This window comes from Trachinotus anak, unplaced genomic scaffold, assembly GCF_046630095.1.
Source record: "Trachinotus anak isolate AG129_WGS33_773 ecotype Australia unplaced genomic scaffold, CSIRO_AGI_Tana_v1 ptg000032l, whole genome shotgun sequence".
Taxonomy (NCBI): domain Eukaryota; kingdom Metazoa; phylum Chordata; class Actinopteri; order Carangiformes; family Carangidae; genus Trachinotus; species Trachinotus anak.
The window spans coordinates 25514986-25542109 of NW_027273883.1; the positions used below are offsets into that span (position 1 = coordinate 25514986).

At 43.6% G+C, this 27124-nt stretch overlaps 1 protein-coding gene across 5 annotated transcripts in view; it reads left to right on the forward strand.

Moving 5' to 3' along the window:
- Positions 1-27124, forward strand: part of LOC139612752 (low-density lipoprotein receptor class A domain-containing protein 4-like) — a 229446-nt gene that overhangs the window by 187116 nt on the left and 15206 nt on the right. The window lies entirely within an intron of this gene.

Here is a 27124-nt window from a genome sequence, read left to right on the forward strand (position 1 = left end):
TTAAGCTCGCACAGGAGTCATTGATAGTACATGATTATACTGTAGTGCCCAACAGTTGGGGCCAAGTATTTGTCATATACAGCACTGGCATTGTTCAGACTAGTTAAGCTTTTGCAGTGTGTCCCATATTTGTAGTATTTCTCTTTCTGCTATGGGAAAAAAAAAAATCTTTTTACTTTAACTTTCCTGCTTGGCTTTTTCTAGTAGTTTTCTGCCATAGGGTTGGTTTTATGTGAACACTTTGAGATTTAGCCCTATAGGCCTGCCTGGGCAGTGTACATGCTCTGAGGGATCACCATAGAGGGTTAAATAGTTTGCCTGTCAGCATAGACAGGAAACGCTGGAATGGTATGTTGTGTCTGTCTGCCTTCTGAGCAGCCCAGAGAGAACTATTATTACCAGCTCTGGCCTAATGCTGCTGCCTGCTAGATCCACTGCAGACGCTCCACTTTATGACTGAGGCATAGCATTCAGACAAGCAGGCAGACTAACACATGCAGGCAGACAGGTAGAAATGCAGAGGACTGCAGTGTATGTATCCAGTCTGACAGATCTGCCGGCAGACCGAGGGAGACAAATAAACAGGAAACAAGCACATAGCAGACATCCAGACAGGCGGGTACATTCACAACCAGACAGCCAGAGAGGTACCGCCAAGAGATATGAACAGTCGCTTGGACAGACACATCTAAAACGAGCCAGACAGACATATTGACGGACAGACATGCAGACACACAGACAAGCTACAGACTTACAGACAGAGTTACAGTGATGTGTAATTTCCATTGGGGCTGAGGCCAGGCCTGGGCAATGTGAGGTGAACGGAGGATATTAGATTTAGATTTGGCAGCAGAGTGTGGTTGCACTGACGCCACATTGTAACCAAGAAGTGTGTGTGCGTGTGTGTGTTCATCTGGCAGACGCACTGGTGTTCCACCATTCGTTTTCTGTGGCATCATTGTATTGCTAGCCAGGAAAAACACACATAATCAGGTGTGAACTGGTGCATCGACAGACACCGTGATGCAGCAGAGAGAAGCTAATGAGATAATCCAGTAGAGCTGCCTCAGACTTATAAAAGGAGCAGACAAGAAGTGCTGCAAAGAAGTCAAATAATTGTGTTGGTTGATACTTGCTGTGTGTTGCACTGCAAATTGAGCTGCACAGTGTATGCATGATTATGTGTGCGTCTGCGTCTGGCAGTTTGGCCTGGTGCTTTCACTGCATTTCTCATCATCAGGACATCTCACTTATTGGTGGGAGTTCCATTCACAAGTGGTTTGAAATAACTGTGTCCCACTGTAGTGACCGTCTGGTTTGAAAAGACCTCTTGTTTGTCAGCTGTGTTGTCATGCAGACTCGGCAAGGCTGAATAATGTAACTCATGCTTTGATGATTTCTCTGGCTGAAGAAAAGAGCTACAGTCTGCCTTTTTTCCTTTCTTTCTTTTTTTTTTTAAAGTGGAGTGGGAAGTCTCACTGGTGTGTTTTCTCATTATTCAGGCAAGGAGGAAAATTGAAAGGGACTACAAACATAGAGCGAGCACAGTGCAAACAGTGTGTCACAACCAGGAGCCGGAGCTCGGTCTGCAAGTGGGAATCACATGTAGGGTTAAATCAAATCCTGAGGTCAAACATCGCGGCTTCATACAGATGTTCTGTAGGTGCGTGTTCCTAAGAGTCAGTCTGCAGTTTGCAATCACAGAAAATCCTCAGAGGGAGGAGATTCTTGTGTGAAGGTGTTGTCCCCTCAGAGGACTTATGTGTTTTCCACTCCTGGGTCATTTGATCTTGTAGTGACTTTTAATGTTGTCACTTCTGCCTTTCTTAAACCAGAGGGGACGTGCTATATGCCATCTGCATGAGGTGATTTTCATAGTCATATTTATATTGCTTGTACCTAATGCAAATACCCTTTTCCTAAATCCTGACAGCAGTGATTGAGATTCCAGAAGATTGTTGAACAAAAGTGGAAAAAGGTTGATTTTATGAACTTCTTTTTAACAAAGAGTAATAACTCAAAAATGTCCTCTTTGCCTGCAAGAGATCCCTGCAGAGCAGTATCATTCACTCAGGTGGCAAACTGCTTGTGCGTTTTTGACATTTTTACCTTTTTATTCTAAAGAAAACAAACTATTGAATCTCAGTATATTTTCTGTACTGAATCGTGTCCACAGCACAGAAAACAGTGTCTGAATGTGCTGGAGCAGAAAAACATGTTTATCAGCTGCAACTAATGTTGCTTTTCATCATCGGTGATCATTAGGCCAACTTGACGTATTCGGATGTTTTGACAGATCAACAGTTCTAAACCCAAAGATGTTCAGTCATCATAGAGAAGACATAGAAAAGCATCAGATCCTCACGTTTCAGAAGCTGGCACCAGCAAATGTCATTTTTACTGTTAAAAAAATGTCAAATGAAAATGATCAAAGCAGTTGCCTGTGAATTGACTGATACCTAATATCTCTCACAGTAAGGTATCTGGCAAAACAGTATATTTGATATTGTCGCCACTCAGAAAAGACCAGAAAAAACTCTTGTATGAAGTATTCCTGGAGCATCTGTATCATCCCTCTGGTCCTTATACATGCACTTGCCTCTTGGGAATGGGTCCATGTGTCAGAGACTTGAGTGGCTCTGTGTGTCTCTGTGTGTGTAGCAGTTAGCGGGGACCAGCCAGCCAGACGGATGTAAACAGCCTGATCTGTAATCCGGTGTATGAGTGGTGTTAGTGTGTAGGTGGCAGCGGGGTCGTCTGTCAACTACCTCGGGCCAAACGTGCACACGGCAACTTGTTGACACTCACACACACACACACACACACACACAAAGATACATGTGGGCACACACAAACTCTTACACCTAGATATATGCATGCACATACACAGACACTCTAAGGCTCAACCAATATTTACCCTGCAGTCTGCAGCCAGGCAGCCAATCCAATCTCTCACTAAGCTCTTTGTTGTTTGTATTGGGTTTGTTTGTCTTGTATTTTTTTTTTTTTTTTTGGCCTCTTTTTGAATGGTTTGTTTGTGGAGGTGTTGTAGATTTAGAATTGGTTGTTTTTATTTAGTTTTATTATTAATGAATTCTAATAATGAGCTGTGAAAAAAAAAAAAGAGAGAGAGACTTCAAACTCAGAGTTGGAATAGGAATTCAGGGACCTTGGGGAGGGGTGTGGCAAAGACAACCAAAAAAAAACAAAAAAAACTTTTTAATCTTTTTTTGCCCTCCCAGACAGATTTTGCAATTGCTGCTCCTGTAATTAATTTCACAGGGAATTTCACAGTGTCTCTCAGTGGAGCCTTGTTTAGTCTGCCACCTCTCCTGAGCTGCGGGGTTTTAGCAGTAAACAGTGGTGCTGGAGTTGTGGAGGTTAAGAAAGAGCTTCTTGTTTTATTAAGGAAGGTGATGTCAGAGGGGTCCCCAGAGCCTGTGTTCACACACAGGAGCTGACCGGCAGATGCACTCTGCTGACCCAGGTGACCTCAGCACATATTCTGGTACAGGGCACGATGAAATATCATTGGAAAGTCATTTAAAGAAAACCTAGGTTCATTACTGTAGCATCATTATTTGTAATACACTGATTTGTAGCACTAGTTGCTTTACTTCCCTCGTGTTTCAAATTTAGTTTTGAGATACAAACCAGTTTCCAAAAAAAGTTGGAACACTGTGTAAAATGTAAATAACAGAATGTGATGATGTGCAAATTTAATTGGAAATAGAACAAAGAACAACATATCAAATGCTGAAACTGAGAAGTTTTATTGTTTTATGAAAAATATCTTTTCATTTGAATTTGATGCAGCAACACGTTTCAAAAAAGTTTGGACAGGGGCAACAAAAGACTGGAAAGTTGTGTAATGCTAAAAAAAAACACCTGGTTGAATATCTCACAACTAATGAGGTCAATTGGCAACAGGTCAGTAGATGACTGGGTATAAAAAGAGGCTCCAGAGAGGCAGTGAAGATGGGGAGAGGTTCACCACTCTGAAAGACTTTGTGGACAAATAGTGCAGCAACTGAAGGATAATGTTCCTCAGCGTAAAATTGCAAAGACTTTGGGAATTTCAGCATCTACAGTTCATGATATCATTAAAAGATTCAGAGAATCCGGAGAAATCTCTGTATGCAAGGGACAAGGTTGAAAACCAGTGTATGGTCGTGATCTTCAGGTCCTCAGGCAGCACTGCATTAAAAACAGACAGGATTGTACAGTGGAAATCACTGCATGGGCTCAGGAAGACTTCTGAGGACCATTGTCTGTGAACACAGTTCGTTGCTGCTCCACAAATGCAGGTTGAAACTCTACCATGCAAAGAAGAAACCAGATCTAAACATGATCCAGAAACGTTGCTGACTTCTCTGGGTTCATTTGAAATGGTCTGAGGTGAAATGAAAAACTGTCCTGTGGTCTGACCAATCAAAAAGCTCGTTATCAGCGCACAGTTCAAAATCCAGCCTCCATGATGGTGTGGGGGGGCATTAGTGCTAATGGCTTGGGCAGCTTGCACATCTGGGAAGGCTCCATTAATGCTGAACGGTATACACAGGTCTTGGAGCAACATTTGCCGCCATCCAGACAACATCCTTTTCAGAGAAGGCCTTGCATAGATTTAGACAAACTACACTCTGAGCATATTCCAACAGCGTGGCTCCGTAGCAGAAGAGTCCAGATGCTAAACTGGCCTGTCTGCAGTCCAGACCTGTCACCCATTGTAAACATTTGGTGCATTATGAAACAAAAAATACAACAAAGGAGACCCCGAACTGTTGAGCAGATGAAATCCAAGAATGGGACATTTCACTTTCAAAACTCCAGCAGCTGATCTCCTCAGCTCCCAAACATTTACAGAGTGTTGTTAAAAGAAGAGGAGCACAGGGGTAAACATGACCCGGTCCCAACTTTATTGAAACATGTTGCTGGCATCAAATTCAAATTGAGCAAATATTTTTCATAAAACAATAACATTTCTCAGTTTCAACATTTGATATGTTGTCTTTGTTCAGTTAAATATGGGTTTACATGATTTGCTCATCATCACATTCTGTCTTTATTTACATTTTACACAGTGTCCCTTCTTCTTTGGAAACAGGGTTGTAAAACCATTGAATCTCCCTGACAGATATATATATTTTGTTGACCTGACTATTCTGATCATTGAGTTGTTGTTTAGGTTGTATTTTGAAGCTAAAATACATCAGGGCAACTGTTTCTCACTTGAAAGCATTTGCTGCTTTTTCTACAGCAACATCGTAAAATGGAAATATTCAAGATGTCTTGGGAAAGATCGAATACACATTTCAGTGTTTCCCCCACCATTTCCTGGGTGGGGGTGGCCTTACCCTCCCCCAACAAGACTTCTCACCCCCCAACGAAACCAAAAGGGAAGGAAAAAAAAAAACAAAAAAACCCCAATATTTCATTTATTCATTTTTGTTTCACTTCAGCTCAGTGAGTCTCTGCTGCGTGCTGCTATCGTCTGTGGACGTGTTTCTCTCCTCTCCTCTGCTTCCTGTTTCACCATGTATGGGTCTTAGCCCCCTGCCCCCACCCACACAGCGGAGCAGAGGAGAGGCTGTTTGACAACTCGTTACGTTAAGTGCACAAAAAAAAAGCTTTCCAAAAAGTGTAGAAATCTCTCTAAAACCAAAGATGGACAGAGATCAACCCCCGACAGATCAGCGTGGACGCTAGCAGCTTTGCTGGTGATGGCAGGAGAGGTGGCCCCTCCCCTCTTCAGTGCAGTGCTTCATGTTTGTTTGTATAAGTGCATCATGTTTGTTTAGCATGAGCGATACATGAGGAACTCTGCATGGCATGTAAACAGAACTTGTTTACAAGAAAACTCCACCCGACACCTTGAAGTAGCGTATTTGTTGTGGCTGTTTGTCTGATGTGTGTCTTGTTTGTTTGGGCTCAGTGTGTTTTTTTTGTTAGTGTCCAGGATGTTTAACTACATATTACAATGTATGTCATGCCAACACAACAGGGCTAGGATATGTCCTGGCTTTTTTTTTTTGTTATGCTTTCCTTTTTATTTTGCCTTAACTCAACTTGACCCCCCAACCCCCCCACAGCCCACCACTTTCATATCTTGTGGCCGTGCAACCCAGTGCATTTGGAATCAAACTGACAACCCCTGGAGCCACAGACACTGTGGAGAACGCAGCCTGGAGCAGCTCCGCTTGGCTTCAGCTGAGCTGCTCCAGTCCAAACAGCATTTTCCAAAGTCCCACACGGTGAAAAGGTCTTGATGTGTCTCTGCAGCACCTTCACTGCTTTACTGCTCCTGCTCCAGCTCCAGCAGCATTCACAACCTTGTCACTGGCTTCTGGGACTCCCTTTGTGTCTCGATTCTGCATCCCCAACCCCACACACACACACACCCTCTCACAGACACACGCCTTAGACGTCCTCCATTAGTTCCCAAAATACCCTTGGGACCAGAGCAGATTTGTAGTCCTAGTGTGTTTGAAGACAGGCCATCCGTCAAGTGTGTGTGACAGCGGTGGTGGTGGGGGGTGGCTAGTAGTCTGCTGTCTCAGTCAACATCTATTTACGCACAGTTCAACTGTCTGAGATGCTAAGGAGCTCCGGTGAATGAATCAGTCCCGCTGTCTGCTGCGTGTCTCCTGACTGCACGTCTGTGGACATGGATGGGCCAACTGCACATCAAGCTCTGTGCTGCAGACACACAGTGGTGGACAGTGAACAAGCACACTGTGCCTCTTTTTTTGTTGCCTTGGAGCCGATTTGTTTTTCCCAGCATTCAGACAAATGAAATTGTTGGCATGTTTATTACCCTTTGTGAACCCTGCCTCATGGGATGTCTCGTCCCCCCGCCCCCTGCACATGAAACAAAGCAGCAGCCATTGCTCTGAAATTACAAATTCTGTTTTGCTACATATAAAAATGAACCAAACCCAAAAAATCAGGCAGAAATGCTGTGGCGCCCGTTGTTTGTCAGGTTTTGGGTAATCTGTTTGTTGATGTGTGCGGGAGCACCCACACTGTGGAATACTGACTGGTCTCTCCAAGTGGTTTGCAGCGAGGCCCTCACATTGGCTGTACAGTGTAAACAAAAGCCTATAGCTGCAGCAATAGTTGTGAGAATAGTCAAATAAATCCTGTACAGCTGTGGGGGTAACTTTGGTTATACAATGTAAACAGAGGTCTTTGGATTATGGCTGTAGCTGTGTTATTAATTTCATAAACTGCATCATGCCCACTGAAACTTGCTCCCCTTTTAAATATATAAAACTCCATTAAACTGAGGCTTGAACAAAGTCTTAAACTGAATATGTATACAATCAGTCGTCACTGTCAGTCCGTCCTGCATCAGTCCAGAGTCGTAACTAAACCTCGATTGAGAGGCGAGATGATCATTGTCTTGTTTTAAAATGATTTGCCCATATATTGTCTGGTCTGGTCCCTGCAGAGGTTGCCCCTGGCAACTGCAAGTTTCATTTGGTGCAAATATACGCGTGTTCTGTGGGGGGCATGAGAAAATGGTTTGAGTTTCAGCCGGTGCTATATGACAAAGTTAACAACACTGGTAAAAGCAGTAATGATTCTTAATGTGTTGGAACAACTAGCAAAGACAATGCTGGAGCAAGGGACCATGCTAACATTAGGCTACTCACATGTTTCAAGTGAAAGTCGACAAATACGTTTGCATGTCACTCTCTCTGAGTCGTCCTCTTGAAATGATGCCACACTGTGGATATCCTGCCGGACGTACTGTAACAGACTGTGCTGTGTTCCCTGTGTGTTTCAGTATTTAAGGTAGTATGTCCCCAGGGCAGCACGGTGGTGCAGTGGTTAGCACTGTCGCCTCACAGCAAGAAGGTTCTGGGTTCTCCCCGTGTCTGCGTGGGTATCCGGCTTCCTTTAGAGTCATCCGATTGGTGACTCTAAATTGCCTGTAGGTGTGTGAGTGAGTGTGTGTGTGTGTGTGGTTGTCTGTTTCTATTTGTCAGCCGTGTGATTGACTGGCGACCTGTCCCGGGTATACCCCGCCCTCGCCTAATGTCAGCTGGGATTGGCTCCAGCCCCCCCTGGCGACCCAGTTTCAGATAAGCAGTATGGAAAATGGATGGATGGATCCAAAGGCAGGACTTGATGTCGGAATCCCGCTTGTGACACGTGTTTGGAAAAATCAGGAAGCTGTTGCCACTGGTCATCGTACTGGTGTCTTTATGTCCTGTTTGCTCTTTTATTACTAAATATGCCAGACACTAGTTACATTCCAGGAAGCAGCCATGTAATCAATGTCTGTCTGTGACTTACTGAGTGATTTTTATTTTTTATTTTTTCCTGACCAACCGACCAATCAAAACTCGGTTGACTATGACTCTTCGTCTGGTCGACTATGCGCTCTAATTCCCTGACATTCAAACTGTTGTGTGCACAAAATGAAGAAAAGACTTGAAGAGGCCGTGCGACATTTCAGTTCCAGGAGTAGAAAAGTTCATACTGAGAAATAAATGAGCTGAGAGCTGTGTGACACTCTGATCTTTTTCAGTATATTATTATATAAGTCGCTGTTTACACATTATTCAGTCTCTCACCTGAGATAAATGCACTTGAGGGAAATGATGTAGAAAGCAGCCGTTTCCTACTCATTCTTAGTTGGAATAAGCTTCGTTTACCTTCTAAGGTCTTGATCTTGTCAGGGAGTTAACTGACAAAATGAAAACTCTGATGTTTATTTTCCTCTCACGTTGAGGATCACATATAACCACCAATTTTACGCATCATAGTCTGTTTGCAGGTGTTCGACTGCATATGTGGGGAAAAAAAGCTTTATAAGGCCTTTCGTGTCTCCAGATGGAATTTTGGGAAATCTGATAAATGTCATCAGGTCTGAAGAAATACATGTTTTAGACATTAGAAAGAGATGAACTCGCTGCCCTGTAGCTTGCTCTTCATCTCTACTCAAGGCTAGAGGCTCCAGACTGCATTATATGCTCCCATTAGCGTAACACACCTGAATCTCTGACCAAAATGTCTGTTCAAATTGCGTTGTGGATAATGTACACAACATGTTTTGACAAGGAAATAGAACGTGTCTAATAAAAAGAGATAACTGCATTTAAAAAAAAAAAAAAATTCTTAAACCCTTCCTGAGTAGAAAATAGGATCTAACTCTGCACTGTCAGTGTAAACGCACTTAAAAAGTGTGCCAGTGTTTCTCAGAGCTAACATTAACCTCAAGAGGCTAAAAAGTCAAAATGTTTTATGTCTCCAGTAAGGCTGAACAATTCGTGGAAATATCCAAATTCCAAAATGGCCAAGTGCAATATCCAAATTGCAGGAGCTGCTTTATTTATTTTTTTTATTTATTTTTTTTTTTAAATAAAGGTAAAATGTGCAGCAGGTATCATTATTAATTAAGCACTCTGGTGTTACAGTGATCCTTGGCCTGCAGATCATATTCTCCATACAGTGAAGTGCAGAAATTACCATTCCCACTAAATGTGTGACTCATATCAGAGTGTCATACGGTTCAGACCAGTCTCCAGGCCGCATCAGGCAGGTGATGTACAACTATACCCCTCAGTGGTCTGACATCATGGCAGCATGTGATTTCACTGGGGGCAAAGATACATTAGTTCTATTACTTTAACCAGTCTTGTGGACACAACTGCTTCATTCATGGTCTGATTTTAAGTTACCTTGTTATGAGGGAAATTTTATGTGTGCTTTTTTAAATAGTACAGTATATGTTATTCTCATGGTGGTTTTGATTTCAGATTTTCAGTAGATCAGTTTAAACCAATTTCTTCTATAGAAAGTCTTTGTTTTGTACTGCAAGAAGACGCAGATCTTGTGTGAATGACTGAACAAGCTTCTCCTGTAATCATGAGTGGTTCTTGTTGCTGTTTTTAATTTGCCCAAATATAACTGTTGTTGTGTGTAGTGACAGACGAGCCATTGTGTGTTGCCTGGCACCTGCAGGATGTCTCTCGGTGCAAGAAACACTTCAATTTTACTGCGATTTTAGCTGCTGGAAGTGAAAGCACTGTCACTGTTTTTAGTGTAATCTGTTGTTGTCTCATTTTTAAATGCTATATATTGTTTATGGTGCAGTGGTGAGCAAGAAGGTTCTGGGTTGGGACCCCGGGTCTGGGCCTTACTTTGTGGAGATGTATGTTCTCCTGTGTCTGCGTGGGTTCGGTCCAGAGATGTGCACGTGAAGTTAATTGCTTGATTATGTTGATGCAGACCAACATGTATAGTTGTATGTTTTTTGACACTTTTTGCACATGTAACTTTAATCAAGTTTGTTTTCTAAACAGTGTTAACTATCTAAACTTTTGACAAGCAACATTCTTCCCTAGGCAACTATCATACCCCTGCACAGTGGTGTAGTCCCAAGGCCTCAAGGCCACCGGATGGATTCGAACCCGCGCCGATGAGGTTTGAACTGAGCTTTAATGATATCTGCTCTACCTGGTGAGCCACCGTGACTTTGTACTATAGAGGGAAACCACTGACACTGACGTGTGTTTTCTCACAGCACACAGCAGCTCATCAGTCTACTGCTAATTGATGAACTTCTCACTTGACATTACATGATTCACAGCACCTGTTTTTTCAAAACACAAACAAATTGTTGAAGGGCAAGTTCTGTCACAAACCTGTGTTGTTACGTATCCTTGGGCATTTTTAGGTGGTTATACGGGAACTCTAAAGCTTTCTCAGCGAGTCCACAGCGTATACTTGTGTATCCCACTGCCCCTGCATCAGTAGGATTATACTGGCGTTCTTACAGACCCAGATGGTTGTTAATATACCCACAGGGAAGCACCTCCCTCACACAGCTGTAACTGAACATTTTGTTGTGAGCAAGCGTTGTCTGTGGGCTGTTCTGTGTTTATTTATTTATTTTTCTTTAACATTTTAACCTAGTTTAACCTCCCACCCTGGAGTCAGCAGTATACAGGATGTGTGTGGGAGTCACAGAACGAAGCCTCTGGTTACCCACATTCTTCTCCCTGTCCTCCTCCCTCAGTTCTTATCGCTTTTCATTAGTGATTCAGTGGCTGGTCTGATTTTTGGTCCCTCTCACTACCCATCCAGACACACAAGAGAGACAGCAATGTCTGATACCTACCACCCCCACTTCTCACCATCTCCCCTCCCCCTCCCCCTCCTCTCCCTTCACCAGCCACCAGCTGACCCCAATCAGGCACAGAGCCCGCTCTATTGTTTGGCTGGGGAGAGGGGACTCTTGCTGGCACACACACACACACACACACACACACACACACACACAGACACACTCACAGACGCACACACAGATTCAGACAAGGGGTCAGAGGGAGATAGAGGCCGTCTGGTCTGGTCTGGTCTGCCTCTTTGACTCCCAACCCCCAGTTCCTCTCCTTTCCTTTCCTCTCCTCCTCTTTTACTGCCCTGCCATCATGCAGACTCAGTGGAGGTCCCAGATGTATCTGAGGCTTGTTATGCAAAGTGTTGTGGAGTTATCAGCTGTCATCATCTAAATTAATCTTCATGTATTTGTGAACTCTGCATATATGGGATGTATTTTTAAATTTTTGTCAAGGAGAGTGTCTCTTTTGTTGGACTCCCCTGTGGTTGTTACTAATCGGGCCCTGACGTAGCAACATGAACCTATTTGAAGAGATTGGAAAGGTTTGCTTGATTTAGATAATGAAGTAGTGAAGCTGAATTCCTGCTCCTGCATCCAGGAGCTGTGCGGTACCTGTGATGGCTGTGTGCATGCTCTGAGGTCATGGCACAGATCACACCGCAGGCTAATGTCACTACACACTGGGGTCAGTGGAGATTCCACATGGGGCCTGCAGGACCTTTGATTGGCTGCGTGTTTTCCCTGACGTGTTTCTGATGTTTGGTGAACGTGAACAACGTTAAGGCCTGGAATATACTCGCTGCTTAACCAAGTGTTCGTGTATGGAATGGCTGCGTTGTGAATGAAAACTTGCTTCAGCACGACGCGGCCACTACACGTGATACTGGAGGTCTCCAGCTGGGGGCAGACCACAGAAATCAGACCCAGAGTCGTAAACAAAGCCGGTCTTACACACTCAGGTAAATAAACATGGCGACACTGGAAGAGGTCTGCATTCTGCTTTTGCTGCAATGGCAGCAGAAAAAGAGACAACGGCGCCATCGTAGCTGCCTTATCTGACCCTCCGACCTCAGGGTCACTGTTACTCGCACGATTGCCCCTAGTGTTAATGTCAATATTGCATCTCGTGTACGTGTTGCGTAATTTTTGGCGACAAGCACCGACGCACCAGGTAATGTATGACATAACGTCATACATTACCTGGACGTAGCTGTAGCTCTGTAGATATTCTGTGTGTGTGCAGATGTGAGGAGAGTTACTGTGGACAACATGAAGCCTGGCACGGCCTGATAACACGTCTGGCTTTGTGGGGTGTTGTTGGGTGAAATCCAGAGATAAACTTGTGTTTCGGGACATATGGCTGGACTCTCAGCTGTAGGTACGGATTCATTTTAAGACTGATATTATTCTAAATGAAAAAATACCAAAATGAACAAACGGTGTCAACAGGAGATGTTGTCTGTATATCACAGCCTGATGAATACTGTTGCACTGGGTGATATGGTCCTTCCAGCTGTCAGCCGATATCATCAGCACAATGCCACTGCTACATAAAGTGTATGGACACAGACTGTAGTGTCTAGGTGTTTCTGTTATTCTGTCCACCCCATTTATATCAGTGAAGAAGAAACACCTCTCTGTATATTGTGCTACAGCTCAACAGCTCGACACACTACATCCTCCAAAATGATCACACAGCTGAATCAACAACTCTCCAAAACAGTTTTAATCAAAACTAAACATAATAACCTTTATGAACAAGGATTTATTGCAGGACTGTTGCATTAGTTTTAACCAGATGTTCCTAATAAATTGCCAACTGAGTGTAATTATCAGTGGCATGCACAGGCTGCAGGTGCCTGACTGGAATTTATTGGTTGCTTTCTATTTTGTTCTCAGCTGAGGATAATGTGCATTGAACCATCAGTGTGCACATACACCAACAGATACTCCTGGTAATAGTTTTATCACATATCATAATGTTTCACCCCTCCCCCTCCACACACTAACATTTACTCAGAGTACATATTAACTGATGTACTTTTAATTTTGTCTGAGTACATTTTACCACAAGTAAAGTTACTTCTACTTGAGCCAGGTTTCTTTGAAGCAGCAGTAGTGAGTGGCTCATCTCCACCTGCCAGAGTTTCTCAGTTCATCTTCCTCATCACACTGGTTAACTACCCGCTGTACATTTGGGCTTATACTGTGTGTGTGCTCAAACACTCGCAGCTCACTAGTTCTGCTGCTGTTTCCATGCTCTTCAGATCTGCTGGCTCCTTCAGCTCGGCAGTAAGCAGCGGCTTCTCTCTGCTCCTCTCGCTCTCCTGCTCCATGTGTCTTAGATCAACGACAGACATTGTTCAAAAGATTGTGGTGTTTTTGCATCTTCAGCGTAGACGTTTGTGACGTTAATTGTAACTTCAGCAACATCTGCCGCCGTACCTCACAGCTCTTCTCGCTCACCAGAACTGTGTCTCCATGATAAACTTTCCCACTCTGTGGAGTTCACACATTCAGCCATTCATTCGTCTCTTTAGTTTACAGCTCATGAAAAGTAGAGGAAAAGCTAACGTGGCTCCTGGCTAGTGTTGCTACTGATGATTGGGGCTCCTGCTCTGCGTAGCGTGGAGATCGTGTGTGTGTGTGTGTGTGTGTGTGAATTATTAATATAGGTCATAGTCACAGCATCCGTCTTGGCCCAGCCCAATGCTATCCCAGCGCTATCGCAACACACGGCCCCCGCCTGCCCCTGCTTACCCACAGCCCTGGCCCATCTGTCAGCCAGATTAACCCAGGGGATCACCTACATCAAGGTCTGCACTGGGTGAGGCTTCATGAAAGGGTCCCATCAAGAATCGTCCCCGTCCATGCCATCGTGTGACAGACGCTTTTATCTATGAGGAGCCCAACTCCCACAAAGTTAGACCCTGTAGCTACTGTCTTAAAGTCCTTTTGTGATTGTAACGATGATTCATTCTGTAAACACATAGTCTCCTACCACCTCTACGGTTTTACACCAATCGTATTTTGAGACGGGATTTTTAAGAGTTTTCCTCACAAGAAAACTTGCCTCCTGTGATGATGGGTTTGGGACTGGGGTTGGGAGTCCTGCTTCAGGTGCCAGGTTACTTCCTCTTGGTTAATATGTGACTGTTGCTGCAGTGAATGTCTGCTAGTGTGGCTGAATCTCTAGGAGCCAGAGCACAGAGAGTGTGTGTGTGTGTGTGTGTGTGTGTGTGTGTGTGTGTGTGTGTGTGTGTGTGTGTGTGTGTGTGTGTGTGTGTGAGCCCTAAACAGAGACAGACATGCCCTCTCAGCTGTTTTTTGTCTGCAGGAGCACATAGAGAGAGAGAGAGAGAGAGACTGCAGCTCCGTGTGTTGAATGACTGTGAATCAGCTCCATTGCTCTATTGTCTAATTCTGCTTAAATCTCCCCTGAAATAAACTCCTCAGAACTCTTAAAACATTTCTTCAAAGCCGTCCAGTGAATTGGACAAGTGAAAACTCACCGTGATCTCGACCTGACTTTTGCCATCTGACAAGAAAGAGAAACCACTATGAGCACAAGCAGTACTGGAGAGATAAAAAAAAATCCAAAAGTGTGTGTGTGTCTGTGTGTGGGTGTTGCTAAGTTGTTGATATCTCTGGTCTTTGTGTCGTCCAAAAGAGTTTTTACCTCATTGAGTCAGGAGCTTCTTTTCATTCCGCAATATTTGCCTTGAGCTGAACTCCCCAAGTGGTACTTCTACAAGAGACAGCAAGAGGAGAGAAAGGAGGAAGTGGGTGGTGTGTGTGGGAAGAAGGAGTGCACGAGAGAAGGCGAGAGACATAGGCTACAAGAGGAAAGAAAAGAGACGGAAGGAGATGTCAAGTCTGTGTTGTCCTGATCCTTTCCGTATTGACTCAAGAAAATGAATTTTCATGCAATTTCATAAAAAACACAAGAGACACGTTTCATTTAACATCATCCACCTGACCTTCACTGGATCAGCCCCTTCTCTCATCAGCAGCCGCACATTTTAAAAAAAAAATACATGCACAACACCAACTTATTCATTTGCACAGCTTTAATTTTTTTTTTTAATAACAAGAAAAAAAAAATCATAGCACATTAGAGGGACAGCTCAGCCAAAGTGCTGGGAATTAAAGTGCTTTTTTTCATGTCCCTCCAGAGCCATGCAGATGACTGGTTTAATTTGCCTTGGGTTGGACTTCAATAACTTTTTATTGTACTTGAATCGAGTATCGACGATGATTTTTCAAATCCTGTCAAAAGCCTCATCAAATCTAATTCAGTTTGATTTTCAAAACCTGCAAATATCCAAACTTATAAATGACTAAGTCTGACATATCATCAGCTTTCCCTGGTGGAGGAGACATACGGTGTCAAGTGGCAGGCTTCTGTTCACAACCTGTAGATACAACCTGAAAGAGAGAGGGGGGGGCAAAGGGGCCAGGGTGACCAGGGGCTATGAATAAAAATGTAACTGGGAGATTCTCCTGAAATTGACACGATGTGATCAGCTGATTGTTCCTCTAGAGAAGAGCCACCACTCATTTGTTCTTGACAAACTACAAAAAAGCATTTTCCACTTGTGGTCACAGGTCACCAGTCGCCAGCTGGTGGACAGCTCGCTGACCGGCAGAGGAGGAAGTTCTATTGTAGTTGTTGTGGTGTTAACATGAATTAGCCACAGCCGAGATAATGTTGTGCCAGTGTTTTTTGTCATGCTGTTGTGTTGCATGTTTTGTATGTTGCTTTTTACACATAAAGCGGAGCGAGAAGGAGAGTTGTTACCTTCAGAGAATACAGAACGTGGGCATTTTCCCAACCAGGAACCAGAGCTGAACAGGAACCTAACCCTGAGTTTTCTCCAGGTTTGGACATGTGAGACTTCTGCCTTCACCTCAATACAGGTGGAAGGAGGTGACTGAAATGTAGTTAATGTCAGTTGAAGCCTTCAAAAGCTGGAGAAAAAACATATTTAAACTATAAACGGCAACATCATTTTCCAGAATTAGTCACCCCCTCAGTGTGGATTAACCACAGAGCACACTGCAGTGTTTCATTCACTGAAAGCTGTTGCATGCAATCCACTGATGTTTGAGTTCGGTATCTCAAAGCCAGGGTACATATGTCTGCATGGATAGTGACCACGAGAGGTTGGTGAGAAAATACGTAGATGTGATGTGATTGAGTGAACTGGAGGAACCATCCCTTCTGTTCTCGCTGTTACGGCTGCAGTGTCAGCTGTGGAGGTGTGGACGTACTGCAGCGTACAGTCTTATGCCCAGAGGACTTGAGTTTTACTTCTTTTTCAAAGACACAAGCTGCTCTCCACACTTAAATATCCTTTCCCTCTGTTTGAACCCCTTCAACCCCCCCCTGCAGTCCCAGGTCTATTTGTACCTCTGTCTCTCCCTCAGCAAGCCTAAAACATCCTGGTCATCCACCGCCATTACTCACAGAATAGTTCCTCCCTCTCTCCCTCGTCCCCCCCCAGTTCTACTGAAGCTTTTTTCACTTCTAGTAGTTTCCTCTGTTGTCGGCAGCTGTTGCTCAGCACCGCATCGAAGTTCAGCCTGCGGTCACGGCCAAGTGTTCCACTGAGGAAAGAAAAGTTTTTTGATAGGACTTTTTCCTTTTTTTTCCCCTCACATACTCTCCTTTATCTTTCTTTTTTCTCCTTGTATATGTGCGCAACTTGGTTTTTTCCCTCTTTCCCACTTGCGTCGCTTCCCTCTCTGTCTCTCGCCTCTCTTTATCACTTTCACTGTCTTTGTCTTATCTTTTGGTCTCTCTTCCGCTCCTTCCCTCTTCTTTCCCTCTCTCTTCTGTCTCTCGCTCCTGCCTAATCCTGCCTGCCAGGCATTGCTTCATGGTTGTTAAGCATCTCAACCTGAAGGGGGGGGGGCTGAAAGAGGGGAGGAGGCGCTAGTCATCGAGCGAAGCCTATTGAGCAACTTAAGCGTGGTTGCTTTACTCTGCTGGCTTGGCACAATAAGGCTGCATGTGGAAGACATGTTTACAACCCTTCATCTGAGAGTCAGAGTGGGAGTGGGAGAAGGTGGAAGAAGTGGAAGGGAAGGTAGGAGACAGAAAGGAGGTGGGATAAGAGAGCGAGGCAGAAGTGATGACGAAAGTATGTATAGTGAAGTGCAGTGAAAGAGAAGAGGTGGGATACGGAGAGGAGGCTGAAAGAGACAGAGGAGGAGGAGAGCAATAAATGATGACAGAGAAATGATGGACAGATTAAAGATGAGACAGAAACAGATGGATAAATACAGACTGGAGGAGAGAGAGAGTAGTGTGACCAAAAAAAATGAGAGGAGGAAAAAAACAGACTAAAATAGAGAGATGGAGGCATTTCCTCTCGGTGAGGAGACAGTGAGTGTGACAGTGAGTCATAGCAGAATAAAACACCATGCAAGCATATGCTGCTGTTGAGGAGCCATTTTTTTCCAAAATGGAAACCATGATTTGTGGGCAGAGATAAAAAAAACAAAGCAAAGCTGAGCAGATTAGACTGAGTTATTACAAACAGACGTGGTGTAATTACACCAGAGGAGGTGGAGGAGGAGGCCGTTCATCTTCTGTTGTTTTTTGAAGACACAGAGCTGTTTCCTCCTTATGTGTGTGTTTCGTGCACAAGTTTTGCAGTTTACCTGTGGTTTGTGTGAAACTGGGCTGCTGCTACCATCATATGCCCGTTATCAGCAGCCATTTTTATTTTTTCAGTCAATCATTCAGTCTTTAAAATGTCAAAGATCAGAGGAAAAAACTCCTAACACACTTTCCCAGAGCTCAGGGTGATGAATTCACATTGTTTGCTGCATCAGATCCACCGTTCAAAATCCAGAGGTATTTAATTTACAATATTATACCAACAGAAAAGAACAAAACCTCATATTAAAGGAGAAGGGGTTACAAAATACTTGGTAAAACAATAATGGCCCTTTATTATGGATGAACTTCACTAGAGCCCCGATCTCAAGCTGCGTCCCGCACCTTTGGGATGATCTGGACCACCTGTTGAAAGCCAGACCCTATCACCTGTTCACACAGTGACAGTGTCTCACACATGCTCATCAATGAATGGGAGCAAAATAACTGCAGCCTCATTTAAAAATCCGGTAAGATTGATGCCCAGGATTTTGGAATGAAATGTTCAATAATCGTAAAAGGTGTAAGGTAAAGGTGATGAAGTGTCTGCATACATATACATACATACATATATATATATACACACATACATATATATATATATATATACACACACACACACACACACACACACACACATATATATATATATATATATATATATATATATATATATATATATATATATATATATATATATATATACTTCCACTATGACACTATGTTTGTATGTGTTTTCTGAGAATTTGACTTTGGGAAACTCCTTGCTTGAGCATTATATATATATATATATATATATATATATCTGCCTTTCCCACCTATGTGTTTTCTGAGAATTTGACTTTGGGAAACTCCTTGCTTGAGCATTATATATATATATATATATATATAATGCTCAAGCAAGGAGTTTCCCAAAGTCAAATTCTCAGAAAACACATACAAACATAGTGTCATAGTGGAAGTGGGTGACATGAGCGTGTCCAGGATGAGCCCAGTATGTCTGTGTTCTTCAGCCCTGGTCTTCATGTGTCCCGTGTTTCCCAGAGCGTCTCGTGTTCCACCCCGTTCCCTGCTGTCTCTGCTTGGCTGATCACAACAGGCACCGAGCGTCTGCAGCATGCAGCCTATGTCTGTGAGGTGTCTGCTACGCCCACTGATGCTGAAAACCCACTTAAGGGTTGCATGGTAAATCCGCCTCTCCTGGGTGGGTGAGGTGTGTGGTGGTGAGAGGGAAGCAGGGATTTGTCTGTTATATCAAATGAACACGTGCCAGGAAGCACGCAGACAGACAGACAGACAGACAGACAAAAGCCCACTCGTTTCTTCCTCCTCCTCCCCTCTCTTATCTCTGTTTTATTCTTTTTTTCCCACTGCTCTGCTGTTCTGTTGTTCGGTCTCAGAGATGAGACGCCATGCTTTGTTGTTTGTCTGCCTTTCCCACCTTCTCCCTGCACCCCTATCTCTTCCTCTTCTGAGTTCTTTCCCTTCATCTGTCCTTCCTGCTCTGATCTCTGTTCCTGTCGTCTCTCTGTCCAGTCTCTCTCTCTCTCTCTCTCTCTCTCTCTCTCTTCCTTCTATGTGAGTTATGTTTTCTCTTCATCCTTCTCTCCGACTCTCTCACTCTTTGCCTCTCTGCGTTCGTCTGCTTCTTTACTGTATTGTCTTCTGTCGTTTCTCACTGGTTCTCTCCATGCCAAAATTCAGAAAACTTGTTGGGGCTTGTTTTTCTCCGGTGCTGTAGATACCACAGATGTTGTAGGTACTGGATTGATGTGGTCAGATGAATAACTTTGTTGTAGTCTGATGATTGGATCATAAGACCAGAGGAAGGAAGGCAGATGCAGGGTTGAGACAGACAAAAGCTAGTGTCACAGAGCACGTTGGACAAAAGGAGGAAACTTATCAAAGCACATCCAAAAACAGGCATCTCAATGTCTGTACCCAGAGTTCAGAGTGAGTGAGTTTCAGTGGTTAACTTTATATTAGAGAGTTTTCAAAATGTTCATATCCTGAAACGTTAGGTTATTGTTTGCAGCGACTGGCATCTGTCCACACGCAACATTCACAAGGGCTAGTGTTAGCTGGTTTTGGCTAACACAGTGGCTAACACACACTCATATCATGAGCTGGGGTTAACAGGCTGTTGTCATGACTGTTCAGTCTGTGAAAACCTGACAGCTATTTTTCAAATGAATATTTTCTCACTGTTGGTCTGTCACCTAGTCAGTTAGATCTACTGCGTTCACACTGAGAGAGAGAGAGAGAGAGAGAGAGAGAGAGAGAGAGAGAGAGAGAGAGAGAGAGAGAGAGAGAGAGAGAGAGAGAGAGAGAGAGAGAGAGAGAGAGAGAGAGAGAGAGAGAGAGAGAGAGAGAGAGAGAGAATCAAATTTGGTCGAGAATTGTTGAATTTCAATGGTATCGATACAACTTCCAGATTTCTGGTATCCCTGCTGCAGAATCATTTGATAACCAGGCTGAGGTGTGTGTGTACTTGTACTTGCTACATAGTAAGGACCAAAAAAAGTATTTTACTAACAGAGTGAGGACATTTTGGCCGGTCCTCACTTTTTGAGACACCTTCAAATCACATTTTGAGGGTTAAGACTTGGTTTTAGAGTTATGGTTAGAATTAGGTTTAGGTTAAGGTCAGGGTCAGGGTCAGGGTTAGGCACTCAGTTGTGATGGTTAAGGTTAGGGTAAGGGGCTAGGGAATGCATTATGTCAATGAATGACAAAGATAGAAGTACAAGTGTGTGTGTGTGTGGCTGAGCTGCCTTTGGCTGATAAGAGTCAGCAGGGTGAGATGATGTATGTGCCTTTGCATGTACTTGAGGTCTCCATTATATGCTTTGGGTCTTGTTTGCTATCTATTCAATTTGGGAACTTGCAGTGTTTTTCAAAAGCACAGTGTAAGTTCTTCAGTGCCATCAGACGTTTGTCACATATTGAAGGATAACATTAGGTGGTGACATTAAACAGATGCGGGAAAACATACGTGAACCATTTGGAATTGACTGGTCTTCTAATGAATCGGTCAAAAAATGTGATGTGATGTCACAAATGTAGACAAACACTGCGTCTCTAAGCTAACAACTACAATCCTTTGAGTCCATATTGAATACAGCTATTAAACATACACAGTGTTGGTGGAAAACTTCAGTGAACCACTGGATTTAATAACTGGTCAAACCTCTGTTGGCCCCAGTGACCTCAGACCAGCTCTTGCAGTAGCTGCTGATCAGACCTGCACTATGTTCAGGAGGAGTTCTGGACCGTCCTCAAGGAGCTGCTTCAGCTATTGACATATCCTTTTCATGTTGGTGTGCAGCGCCCTTTTTACACCACACATAGACCTGCATGTTCTTCCAAAACAGTTCAACCTTGCATGCACCATTATTTGTGTAGCAGCTCCAAGAATTCCTTTTACTCTTAGGTTCTTCGTTACCTCACTGATGATTCTGCGTTGTGCTTTTTGAATCTTAGCAGAGCTTCTAGACAGAGTAACCACAGAGCTGAATCATCTCCACTGATTGACAGTTTGTCTGACTGTGAACTGATGAATATCAACAATTTGTAACCATTTCAGCTTTATACAAATGACCTATTTTTGATCCTAAGTCTTCTGAGATCTCTCTTTTATGAGGCATGGTTCACATCAACAATTGTTTCCTGTGATGAACTCGTGGTAAACTCAGAATGTTTAAGTCAAAATAGCTCTAACCCACACCTCCAGTCTTGTTTTATTGATTGGACTCCGGAGGGGCTGCGTCCTAATAGTCAACCAAACCTCCGTTGATGAGAAGAGTCAAGTTTTGATTGGTCTGTTGGTCATGGGGGGAAAAAAAAAAAGCACAACTGGCGATGCTCAGTCACTCAGTAAATAATGGATGGTCATCATTTACACAGCTGGTCCCTGCAGTTGTCATAGAGGAATGTAACCAGGTGCCTCTGGTTCATAGTAGTAATAAAATAATGAATGGGTCGTACACATACAGTACAATGAACTGCAGCAACAACGTTTTATTTTCCTGACACACATGCAACAAGCAGGACTCCAACAACACCTCCTTACTCACGGCAACCCTAATGGGACACACTACTTCACAAGTAAACATAGGACAGTGTGTAACTATAATTATAGCAGGTAGAAAATCAAAAGTGTGCGATTACTTCAAGAAGGAGAAGGACAACCCCCATTAAGGTGACATGGAAACTCTGGAGGCAAACACTCACCTCTCATTCGTCAGCCTAATACAACGCTTCACATTTGACACATGTAAGTAGCCTAACATTAGCCATTTAGCTTGGTTGCTCACGCTAATGTTCTCCTTGCTGGTTTTTCTGATACATTCAGAATCATTACTGCTGTTGCCAGGCGACTTGCTTCATGCACACAGTTGTGAAATTTGTCATTTAAAGGGTCATGATTACGGTTTGTATTCTCTGTAATGTAGTGCAGTGTGAGAAATGAAATCAGCCCAGTGAATGTTTGAATAATGTTTTCAGTACAGATGGAACAATACACTGATTTGTGTGTTATGTGAAGATCTGACCATGTTTTAGGGCATATTTGTACATAAATGGATGTCATTCAAAAGGGTTCACTTACTTTTTTTGGTCTTTGTATATTCTCATTATTGTCAACAAATCCAATGAAAATACTAAAAACGATAATGTGTTAGCCCATCTCTCAGTACTTTTAGGTTTCCCTACGGCTGCAGTGCTAGGCCGCACTGGTTCCTCAAAAGTATATTTCAATTTTTTTTTTAAATGAAGCTCAGTAATCCTTAACAGCTGGGCACTGTTGTTCTTAGCAGTTGTTTCTCAAACAGAAGTAAATATTGCATGGTTTGGGAACTATTTTCAGCTGCGGATGAATACACATTTATTGCTCTAGTGAGTATTTGTGGCTGCAGGATGTTATTGGTTTGCAAATGTGATGACACTGTGTACAAGAATAGTAGCCTAGATAATATGGATGTCGGCTGCATCCATCTGTCGGCCTGTTGGTCTTAATTTGCCAGTTTTAGCCTTGGGTTGTATCCGTACTTGTGCGAATATCCTTCCCCTAATGGTGTCACAACAGCCACCGTGTGTGTCTCCACTGACTGTCGTCGCTCACGACAATAACAATGTGGATTTGTACGTTAGCGATGAGGCTAACAGAGCTTGTTGTTCACAGCAGCTGTCCAGATCTGCTTCCAGGTTAAAGCACACTACTTCACATCTCCAGCCCTGTCTGTCTGCTCCAAGTTATTATGTTCTGTCGGACAACATTGTCTGGTGTCCCCCACCCCCACCTACCCAGCCACCCTCCCTGCAGTACCCTTCACTGTCATCCCAGTGTTTCTATCATTTGTTACCTTGTTCCTGTAGCTTGTAGACCGGACTGCTGTTGTCTGTCCAGACAATTCACCTTCACTTTTGTGTCTTTCATTCATTTGCTAATAACATGCCAGCACCAGTCTGCTCACAAATCATGAAATGGACTGCCCGCTGTCCTCAAATCATTGTTGTAGTTATCATCATCATCGAGCAACTAGATAAGCAGAAAGTTGCTCTCAAGTTGACAGATATTACTTCTAATGTTCTGCACCGATAGAGATAGAGATAGAGGATTCTTCATGTCTCTTAAGTAGAATCACTGCTCTCGAAGAAATATCCACCCAGCTAACACACACACACACACAAACACATACACACACACACACACACACACACACATTAAGCCTGACATAAGTCTGACCCTCCAGAATCACTCAGAGCTCAGAGAGAGGGAGAGTAGTCAGTTTGGCTTTATGGCAGGGTGGGGGTGGGGTGTGGGGGTTGTCTAGACGCTATCCTGTCTGTCTGGCTCTGATAACGTACACACACTCTCACACACACACACACACACACACACACACCTGAGACAATTTATGAGTTTGTGTGTTTGTGTGTGTGAAGTCACATGGTGATCCAGCCATGCATCCACTATCTTTACTGACATTATTTTTCTAAGCGCCGGCTGTCGGCCGGAAGTTACCTGACATTAAAACATTTCCAGCCAACTGCTTTTACTGTCAAGTCATGTCACCATCACTTTTTCTAACCTTCTAACCACAACCTTTAACAGGAAGAAGGATTTTAGTGATCGGACATCTGGACCTTAAGTTGTCAGAGGAATAAGCTGAGCAAACAGCCCCTCCTGATGTCCTGTGGCTGCCCACAATTGTGAGAAACGCAAGTTTTTTGTAATGTGAAGCTTTATTCAGTGCTTTGACTTGTTTTAATTACCTGCTCTGTTTGTTTTGGAGAGGAGGAGATCATTTGGCTCCTGTCAAAACCCTCTGAGCAAAGAACACTGAAGGAATCCTGACCTAAAAATGAAACGACAATGAGTTCTTTAACAGTGAAGACAATAAGTGCTGTGATCCCACGCTGATTCACAATGTCATCAAACTCATCTTTTGTTATTGTTTTGACTGAGAGACTTGTCGCGGCAGAAAAGTGCATTGACCTGTACTTTGTAAGTGCAATGCAGTTTGTTACCATCTTTTCTTTAAATAAGAAATGAAAAATAAAATAAAAATAAAAGAGTCCCCCCCCCACTACCACTTTAACACCGCTCCTCTGTCAGCTTTACTGCTGTTTGTGAATATTACAGCATTGGAATATTGATGATATTAGACGATATTGTAATATACATGATGTGTTATCACCTAACTCTATGTTTTTCATATCTTTGTTCATCTTATGTTGATGCAGGTCGAGATGATATGGCTTAGTCAGTCCTTTTTGGCTCTCATGGTTAAGGCCTGCAATAATCAGCAATAATCAAAATTAGGCTACATTCAGAGAAAACATAGGAAAGAAAACAGCAACATAAGTCCAATTAAGAATTGACTGTGATTGACACAACATGAGAATGAAATTGGTCTAAAAGCCAAAGAGACCAAGCTGTGTCTTGTGAATTTGTACTTTACTGACAGGTGTTCTTGATATTTAGTTCCCTCATTGATATAGATAGTGTGGGTGGATGAGTGTAATAATAGTGAATGAATGGAATAGGCTAGGGCTGGACTATATCCATGCAGCACTAATTGTTTCCCTTTACCTTGTATCAGCATTTTCTTTGTCTGGTGTGACGGTAAGATGGAGCTGAATGGGGCTGCTCCTTCAGCTCTGAGACAAGACTGTGGCTGTCCTGCACTCCTCTGTGTGCAGTGATCTTTTAAATCCCCTGGAGAATTATTTCACAACGCTGTGTTAGGTGACAACGCTATTACCTTATCATATGTCTGGGGTCTGAGTTTTGTGGATGCGGCCCTCGGTTCTATCAGGAAGAATAACATTTTACTTGCGGCGTTAATTGTTAAACTTTGGGAGTGTGGTGACATCTCTGATAAGGATTTTGAAAGGGGCCAGAAACATGAGCAGACAGGCAAACAACCCTCAGGTTAGTCAAACTTATTTGAAAGATAAAATGAAAGTGAGCGATAACATTTTCCCAGACAGACCCCCTGTTTTAGCTTTGATCCGCCGTAGCTGTGCGCACAGTTTCCTCTGCACTGAAGGATTAAATAGGAAATTTCAGGTGAGCTGGTGATTTAGAAAACCTGGCTATTTCCAACTTGTCTAACCGTTGATTTCCCATGTCTCTTGCCATGTTGGAATTTATTACGGCAGTGTCTCAGATCTCACCAGCTGCTCTGATGAGTGTAGTATCATTATAATCATTAGACATTTTTGCCGAAGCTATAAAAATGAGACCCAAACAAAGAGAGAGAGACACAGTTGGACAAACACAGAGGCAAACCTGAACCTTAACTCAACAACACAATATAATTGAGCATGATTCTGAGGTTCATCAGTGTTTGAAGCTGCGCTGCAGGCTGGAGCCTCCGCCGACCGTGGGAAGCAGGGCGACGGCTGTCTCGTGAACGGGTCCAACGTGGGTCGAACACGCGCATGTGGGTTTGCTTTCTGACAGCAGTATTAATATCTGTGGTGAAGTATAGACAGACCATTGTTAACGTCTGATTCGCCTGTGCTGTGTGAGAAAAGAAGGGATAGATGGAAACAGAAAGAGAGAGGAGGAGAAAAGAGACAGAGCTGCAATTGTTTGCTCTCTTGTTGCCCTGAGTCCCCATAGCTGATACCTGCTGCATGCTGTGTCATGCACACACTCACACTGTGGTCGACTGTGGTTGACACTGTTGTTGCCAGGCTGATACGTCTGGAGGTAACAATGCACGTCTCCCAAGGGAGGTGGAGGAGTGTGTGTGTGTGTGTGTGTGTGTGTGTGTGTGTGTGTCCCTCATTTTCTCTCTCCCTACATCTCTCCTAACTCTCTCTGTCCCTTCATTACTGTACTCCCTCTCTCTCTCTCTCTCTCCGTCTCGATAACAGCGCCAGTCTTTTTAAGTGTGTGTATGTGCACTCTATTTGCTTCCTCTCCCTCCTTGTCTCCTTCTATCTTGCTCTGTGCCATCGTGTGTGTGTGTGTGTGTGTGTGTGCCAGCCAGGTCGCTGCCATGGTGCCCCAGCAGCTCCGGGCCTTGTTGATCACGGCACCGTGCCCAAGAGTTACCATAGCAACGACAGTGGCAGTAGATAGGGCTGTGTGTGTCTATGTGTGTCAAAGGAGGTGTGTGTGTGTGTGTGTGTGTGTGTGTGTGTGTGTGGGCCCAGTGTGGTGGGCAGCAGGCTGTGAACTCAGCAGGCCTCTAGCTGGGCTGTAGCTCTCTGGGCAACAGGAGAAGGATGAGCCAGTTGCAGCACAGAAAGCGTAGTTTATTTTAGTCTTTCTCTGTCTCATTTTACTTTACACACATATTACACTTCAGGTCTATAGTTTCTGAATGTACAATTAGACAAGAAACCCCAAAGGTTTAGTGTCTGGGACATGGGAATGAAAAGAGTGACACAGCACTTGCAACAGCCATGGGTGGGGGGGTTTCACAGTAAAGCACAGTTTTGATGGTCAGGTGTGACTGGAAGAATGGTTGGGGTTTTTTTTCATGACTGAGATGTGGAGTGCAGCAGGAAAGCGGAAATGACTGCACAGGAAAAAAGCCAGCTGGAGGGTTTAATGAGCTCAGCTCAGCTATGTAAAATAAAAAAATCCACCTCACTTGCTGCCTCCACGTTTTTGCAAAGCTCTCAGTTTTTAGGGGTATACCTAAATCTCAGTGATTTCAGTGGAAATTCTGCTGTCATTTCCTGTTTTCTGCTGTCATGTCATCTCCCAGAGCTGTGCCCGGTCAGGCTGCATTTTTTTTCTGACTGTTGCAGCAATCCTATAAACTGCTGCTTTAGCTCTGGGGCTGTGTGCTGCTTGGCTG